This window comes from Neovison vison, chromosome X, assembly GCF_020171115.1.
Source record: "Neovison vison isolate M4711 chromosome X, ASM_NN_V1, whole genome shotgun sequence".
Classification (NCBI taxonomy): Eukaryota; Metazoa; Chordata; class Mammalia; order Carnivora; family Mustelidae; genus Neogale; species Neogale vison.
In genome coordinates, this window is record NC_058105.1 from 113,158,076 (window position 1) to 113,164,282 (window position 6,207).

The 6,207-nt window shown below is 39.0% G+C and overlaps 1 pseudogene; it reads right to left on the bottom strand.

Moving 5' to 3' along the window:
* Positions 1–2,004: 2,004 nt before the first annotated feature.
* On the bottom strand, positions 2,005–2,535 carry LOC122897047 (annotated as a pseudogene).
* Positions 2,536–6,207: the final 3,672 nt, after the last annotated feature.

Here is a 6,207-nt window from a genome sequence, read left to right on the forward strand (position 1 = left end):
GCATATGTCAGAAAGCCAGTTAGCTTGGGTTACTGTTAAGTTGCTTAAAAATTAAATAAAGAGGGGCACCTGGGTGGTTCAGTTGTTAATCATCTGCCTTCAATCCCAGAGCCCCAGGATCATGCCCTGTGTCAGGCTCCCTGCTCAATGGGAAGCCTGCTTCTCCCTCTCCCACTCCCCCTGCTTGTGTTCCTTCTCCCCTTGTGTCTCTCTCTGTCAAATAAATAAATACAATCTTTAAAAAATTTAATAAACACATTTAATAAAAATTAAGTTCTACTGATCTCTAATTTCATTCTTGCAAAACATGTTCATGGCCTCTTATGTGCCAGGGAGTTAACTGGAGTAAAATAAAAACTAGAGAGATCTTTATTCAAGAAATTACAGATTGGTGAAGGAAAAATTCAGTAACATATCATTACAGTTCACATCTATTTGTAACATCTTTAAATGCTACCATGGAGAACTGCAGATATACAGCAGAGGAAATGAATAATAGTAATGAGAAGGTTTATGAAAGGTTGAAAAGACAACTGGGTTTAAGAGACTGCTGTGTACTGAGCTGTGTTCTTGTTTGACTTATGAGACATCGTGGAATATGGAAGAATCACATATGCGCAGGGAAGATAAAGCTTGTTGCTTTCATGGTCCTTCCTCCTCTGGCACAACTTAAAGAAGTGATATGAACACCTACAGGACTCCTGAGGAATTATAGGGTGATCAGAAGGACTTTCTAAAGCTTAGTGAGGGTAGTGTGACATTCCTATTGATGGGTCAGGCAGAAGAAATCTGCAAGAGGAGGTGACGGTTCTAAAGAGTAGTGTATTAGTTAAGTAGGCAAAAGCAGACAGTCACTGTGTTTCAAAAGATGCACAGGCTTTCAGGAGGGGTGTGTGTATGTAGTTGTGTATATAAGGACTCAGAAAAAATAATCTCTGTGATGCTGCTTTGAAAGAGAATAAGGAAAACTTGAATACAATATTAATGCTATATTTTATTCATTTACTTTGATAAAATCTTAACATCATTGAATGGAAGAGAATATTGTGATTTCTGAAGGGTCCCTTTGGAAAATGCAAGTGATAGCCTAAGTCTGTTTTCTTCAAGTGATAATTAATTATCCATGGCAAAGGAAGTATTAAAGCAAAAAAAAAAAAAAAAAGTCCCTTTCCTGAAGGAGCTGGCTATGACATGGGAGACAGTCAGTAATAAGCACAAGGAAGAGTAAGTGATCAATGTGAGCTCATTGGGTAATTTTTCTCTCCCTTTGCTTTGAACGGCCATAGCATTTATCATATGTGCTGCCTAATTTAGCACTTAATAACATAGTTTCTCAGTGTCCTCTAATTGTTTGATAAATGAAACAACCAGACTGTTTCCCCAACCAGACTGTTGTCTCCCTGAGGGCAGGGACTTTGTTCTCCTCTTGTCTCCTCTCTCCTCATACCAGTGCCTAGTGAAGTGATTAGTAGGCAGCTATTAAGTGTCCTGTGAATGCACACTTATTGATGATTGAAGGGATTGTACAATCAGGCTCAGTTATTTTACTTCACTTTGCTTTTCTGGAAAATAAAAAGTTAAACTTCATGATTTCTAAAGTCTTTTCCAGGCCTGAGGATCTTTAATTAAGATTTCAATCTGCTTGTACTTGACTGGATGGAACAAACCTACCATTAACATCCAGATCAGATATTTGTATTACGCACATATCTGATATTTTTCTGAATTGGGAAACCAGCATATTATTTTTTTCTCCTATCCATAAAATCATTTCAACAAATAAGCAATACTGTGTGCCAGGTATTTTTGGAGATGCTAAAGAGTTACTGTTGAGCAATGTAAACATGGTTCTCACCTTCCCAAAGCCTGTAGATAATTAACAAAGAATAGAGGAAGACAGTTAACAATAGCCAAAGCGTGAGGAAACCTCTGCTGGGAGGAAGGATGCAGTTATGGGGGCACCTATCTGAGCACTCAGCCCTGTCCCTTGGGCTTCTGGAAATCTTTTTTTTTTTTTTTTATCATGAAAAAACTGTATTTAGATTTAGCCAGCTGGACTCGGTTTAGATGATCCCGATTTTGTTGGCAACATCCAAAGCATCATAGTCAGGGGCCAGCTGAACGTATGCCTTCTTCTCTTCATCAGGCCTGATTAAGCTGTTGACCTTGGCTACATCAATGTCATAGAGCTTCTTCACAGCCTGTTTGATCTGGTGCTTGTTGGCCTTGACATCCACAATGAACACAAGTGTGTTGTTGTCTTCTATTTTCTTCATGGCTGACTCAGTAGTCAGGGGGAACTTGATGATGGTATAGTGATCAAGCTTGTTTCTCCTGGGGGCACTCTTTCGAGGGTATTTGGGCTGCCTTCGGAGACGCAGAGTCTTGGGTCATCGGAACGCAGGTGATGTGCAGATCTTCTTTTTTTTTGTGACTGTGGACGCCTTTCAGCACCACTTTCTTGGCCTTCAAAGCCTTTGCTTTGGCTTCGGCTTTGGGAGGGGCAGGGGCTTCCTTCTTAGCTTTCAGCGCCATCTTCATAAAAGCGGGCTTCTGGAAGTCTTGCTTGCTATTAATACTAGGTCTGAGATGATATGAAGGATTAGAATGGGCCAAATGATTGAGGCATAGAAGCAGAAGGACAATTTGCAAAAAAATCCTGAAGTGGATCTGAAGAGCCTGAATATTGAAGGAATTTCAGTGAGGCCTGGAGTGAGGTTTTGAAGGAGAGAAGAGGTGAGACATGGGACAGAGATGGGCCGAAAGTCAGATCTTTGAAGAACATTAGAATTTCTGTTAAGGAGTATGGTAGCCACTAGAGGATAAGAAAGATGATGTGATCAGATGTGTGTGTGTGTGTGTGTGTGTGTGTGTGTGTATATACACACACATATATATACCATACTTCAGTGTGTTTTATGTTCCAGCCACTGAAATCTAATATATATTTCTGACATAAGATTATTATTTTTTGTTTGTTTGTTTGTTTTTTTTTAAGATTTTATTTTATTTATTTGAGAGAGAGAGACAGTGAGAGAGAGCATGAGCGAGGAGAAGGTCAGAGGGAGAAGCAGACTCCCCATGGAGCTGGGAGCCCGATGTGGGACTCGATCCCGGGACTCCAGGATCACGCCCTGAGCCGGAGGCAGTCGTTTAACCAACTGCGCCACCCAGGCGTCCCTGACATAAGATTATTTTATGTCTATAAGATTATCTTATATCTATAAGATTATCTGTATCAGACTTAAACATAAAATGGTGACTTTTACTTGGTTATAGGTAGCAGATGTTCCTAACCAATTCAACAGATCACTGTTTTTTTTTTTTTTTTAACAGAGATGGACCTTCACTGTTTAAAGTAGCATTCATGTAAACTGAAAAAAGTTAGTGCCACTAATTATTTTTGTAATTAATTTGCTGATATATTCAATGTATTTTCTTTTGAAACAGTGGCTGATGAGTAAAACTATTCAGTGCCGAATTAATATGAAAGAGTGGCTGAGTCCATGGTGGAAAGAGCATAGATTTTGGATTTGGGTGGATACTAACATGCTAGCGCCTTAATTGTTAACAGTGAGAATTTGAGTGACTCATGTGTTTAATTCTCTCTTTTACAAAATGGAGACAATAAATCAGGGGTTTTGTAAGGATTAAAATGACTTTTGGGGGGTGTCTGGGTGGCTTAGTCATTAAGTGTCTGCCTTCGGCTTGGGTCATGATCCCAGAGTCCTGGGATTGAGCCCCGCATTGGGCTCCTTGCTCTGGGGGAGGCTTCCTTCTCCTTCTTCCACACCCCCTGCTTGTGTTCCCTCTCTCGCTGTCTCTCTCTCTGTCAAATAAATAAATATAATCTTAAAAAAATAAAATGACTTTTTATAACATATCTAGCAAATGTTTGCAGACACAGTATAGGCTCAATAAATATTAGTTCGTTTTCTTCCCAGAGGCTCTTTTCTCTTTAGTAGAAAATGGAAACTATTTGGGATTTCTCTTCATATTAAAAATTCAGTATGACCTCCCTCATGACAAACATCATGGTTACTAGGAATTAAGGAAGGGAATATGAATTAGCACTTACCATCAAACTAAGATAAACTTTTTCTTCTCCAGTTCCTAGCTTTCCCTCACAAGACAAAGAATTGGTTCTGCTTTTGGCTCAATGTCTTTGGAGGAGGATTTTGAACATGTCCCAGATTAATCAGACAAACAGGAGATTTAAGAGGAGGCATAGACGTGTCCTGTGAGAATGTTTTTGTAGTTTCACTGTACCTTTTATTCAGGTCAAGTTTATAGAAGCTACATTTTAATTCAAATAGTGTTACCTCTACCAATTTCACATAAAACACTTTATGGGCAGGATGTAATTTTGTATAAAAAAGTAAGTATAGGGCGCCTGGGTGGCTCAGTGGGTTAAGCCACTGCCTTCGTTCAGGTCATGATCTCAGGGTCCTGGGATCAAGTCCCGTATCGGGCTCTCTGCTCAGCAGGGAGCCTTCTTCCCTCTCTCTCTCTCTCTGGAGCCTTCTTCCCTCTCTCTCTCTTTCTCTGCCTGCCTCTCCGTCTACTTGTGATCTCTTTCTGTCAAATAAATAAATAAATCTTTAAAAAAAATAAAAGTAAGTATAATACCAGATAGAAATTGAAAAGCATGAATCATCAAATATTTATTGAGAAACTACTATATTAATAATAACATTATAAGTAATACTTGTATGTTAGAAACACTTAAATAGCTTTTACATTTTTTATCCCCACTCTAAGAGTAATATTTGCCTTTTAGAAACAAATATGTAAACAGCTTAAAATTAATCGGTATTCACTGAGTGCTTCATATGTGCCTGCCTCTGTACTAAGTTCTTTCTTTGCATTAGCTCATTTAATCCATATGTCAGTCCTAGGAGAGGATTATTGCAATAATTTCCATTTTATATATGAGGAAACTGAACCATTGAGGTGTAAAGTAACTTGTCCAAAGACACTCAACTAATAAATACAGTATTTGGAATTGTAACCCAGGCAGTTTGGTCCTAGGGCTCATACTCATTATCTCTCTGCCAAATTGCCTCTATATGCGTTACTAGATGCCATGTGTAGTTCACATTGCCAGTCGCTATCTGCCAGATATTTTTTTTTGCTTTTAATTTTTTTAAATTTATTATCAGCATAACAGTATTCATTATTTTTTGTACCACACCCAGTGCTCCATGCAATCTGTGCATTTTTAAAACGATTTTATTTATTTATTTGACAGAGAGAGACACAGTGAGAGAGAAGACACAAGCAGGGAGAGTGGGAGAGGGAGAAGCAGGCTTCCCACTGAGCAGGTAGCCCGATGTGGGGCTTGACCCCATGACCCTGGGATCATGACCTGAGCCGAAGGCAGACAACGACTGAGCCACCCATGTGGCTATATATATATATATATTTATGTTGTGTTAGTCACCATACAGTACGTCATCAGTTTTTGATGTAGTGTTCCGTGATTCACTGTTTGGTGTATCACCCGGGGCTCCATGAAATATGTGCCCTCCTTAATACCCATCACAGAGCTAACCCATTCCCCCACCCCCTCCCCTCTAAAAGCCTCAGTTTGATTCCTGGAAAACAAAGAGAATATATCAACCACATGAAGAACACATGATCTAATTCAGTGACAAACCTGCTGACAAGCAATTATGATACTACCTAATAATTACTAATATAGTGTTTATTTCTCCAGGTCCTGGGAGCTGAAGGCTAGAGAACCGTCAGGGTGAAAGATAGAGCAATCAGTTGAGGAATATACTGTCTGTTACCTAAACCAGAGTTTGGAAAATGGTGGCCCCAGTTTTCTTTGACCTTCCATTTTCTTTTAATTAAATTAGTTGCCAACATTTAAAAATTAGACTTGTAAAATTCCAGATTTTTAGATTCTCCTGAAAAACTGGAATATCTGGTAGACTATACTATAGTATAGTCTATACTATAGTACACCATGACAAAACTCACCCTGAGTACGTGCTTAAACAGGGCAAGTGCCCCCTCTATTAGCTACAGGATACAGCAAGCATTCTTTACTCATTCATTTGACTTATTAGTCCCTGTTAATAGATCATTTGCAGCCTGCTTTTTCTAAGGGTGAGAGGTTTCTCAGAGGTTCATAATTTACCAGTGTATGTGTTATTCTCCCTGATTCTTAAAGAATCAAAGTAGCTCTAGCCTGATCAC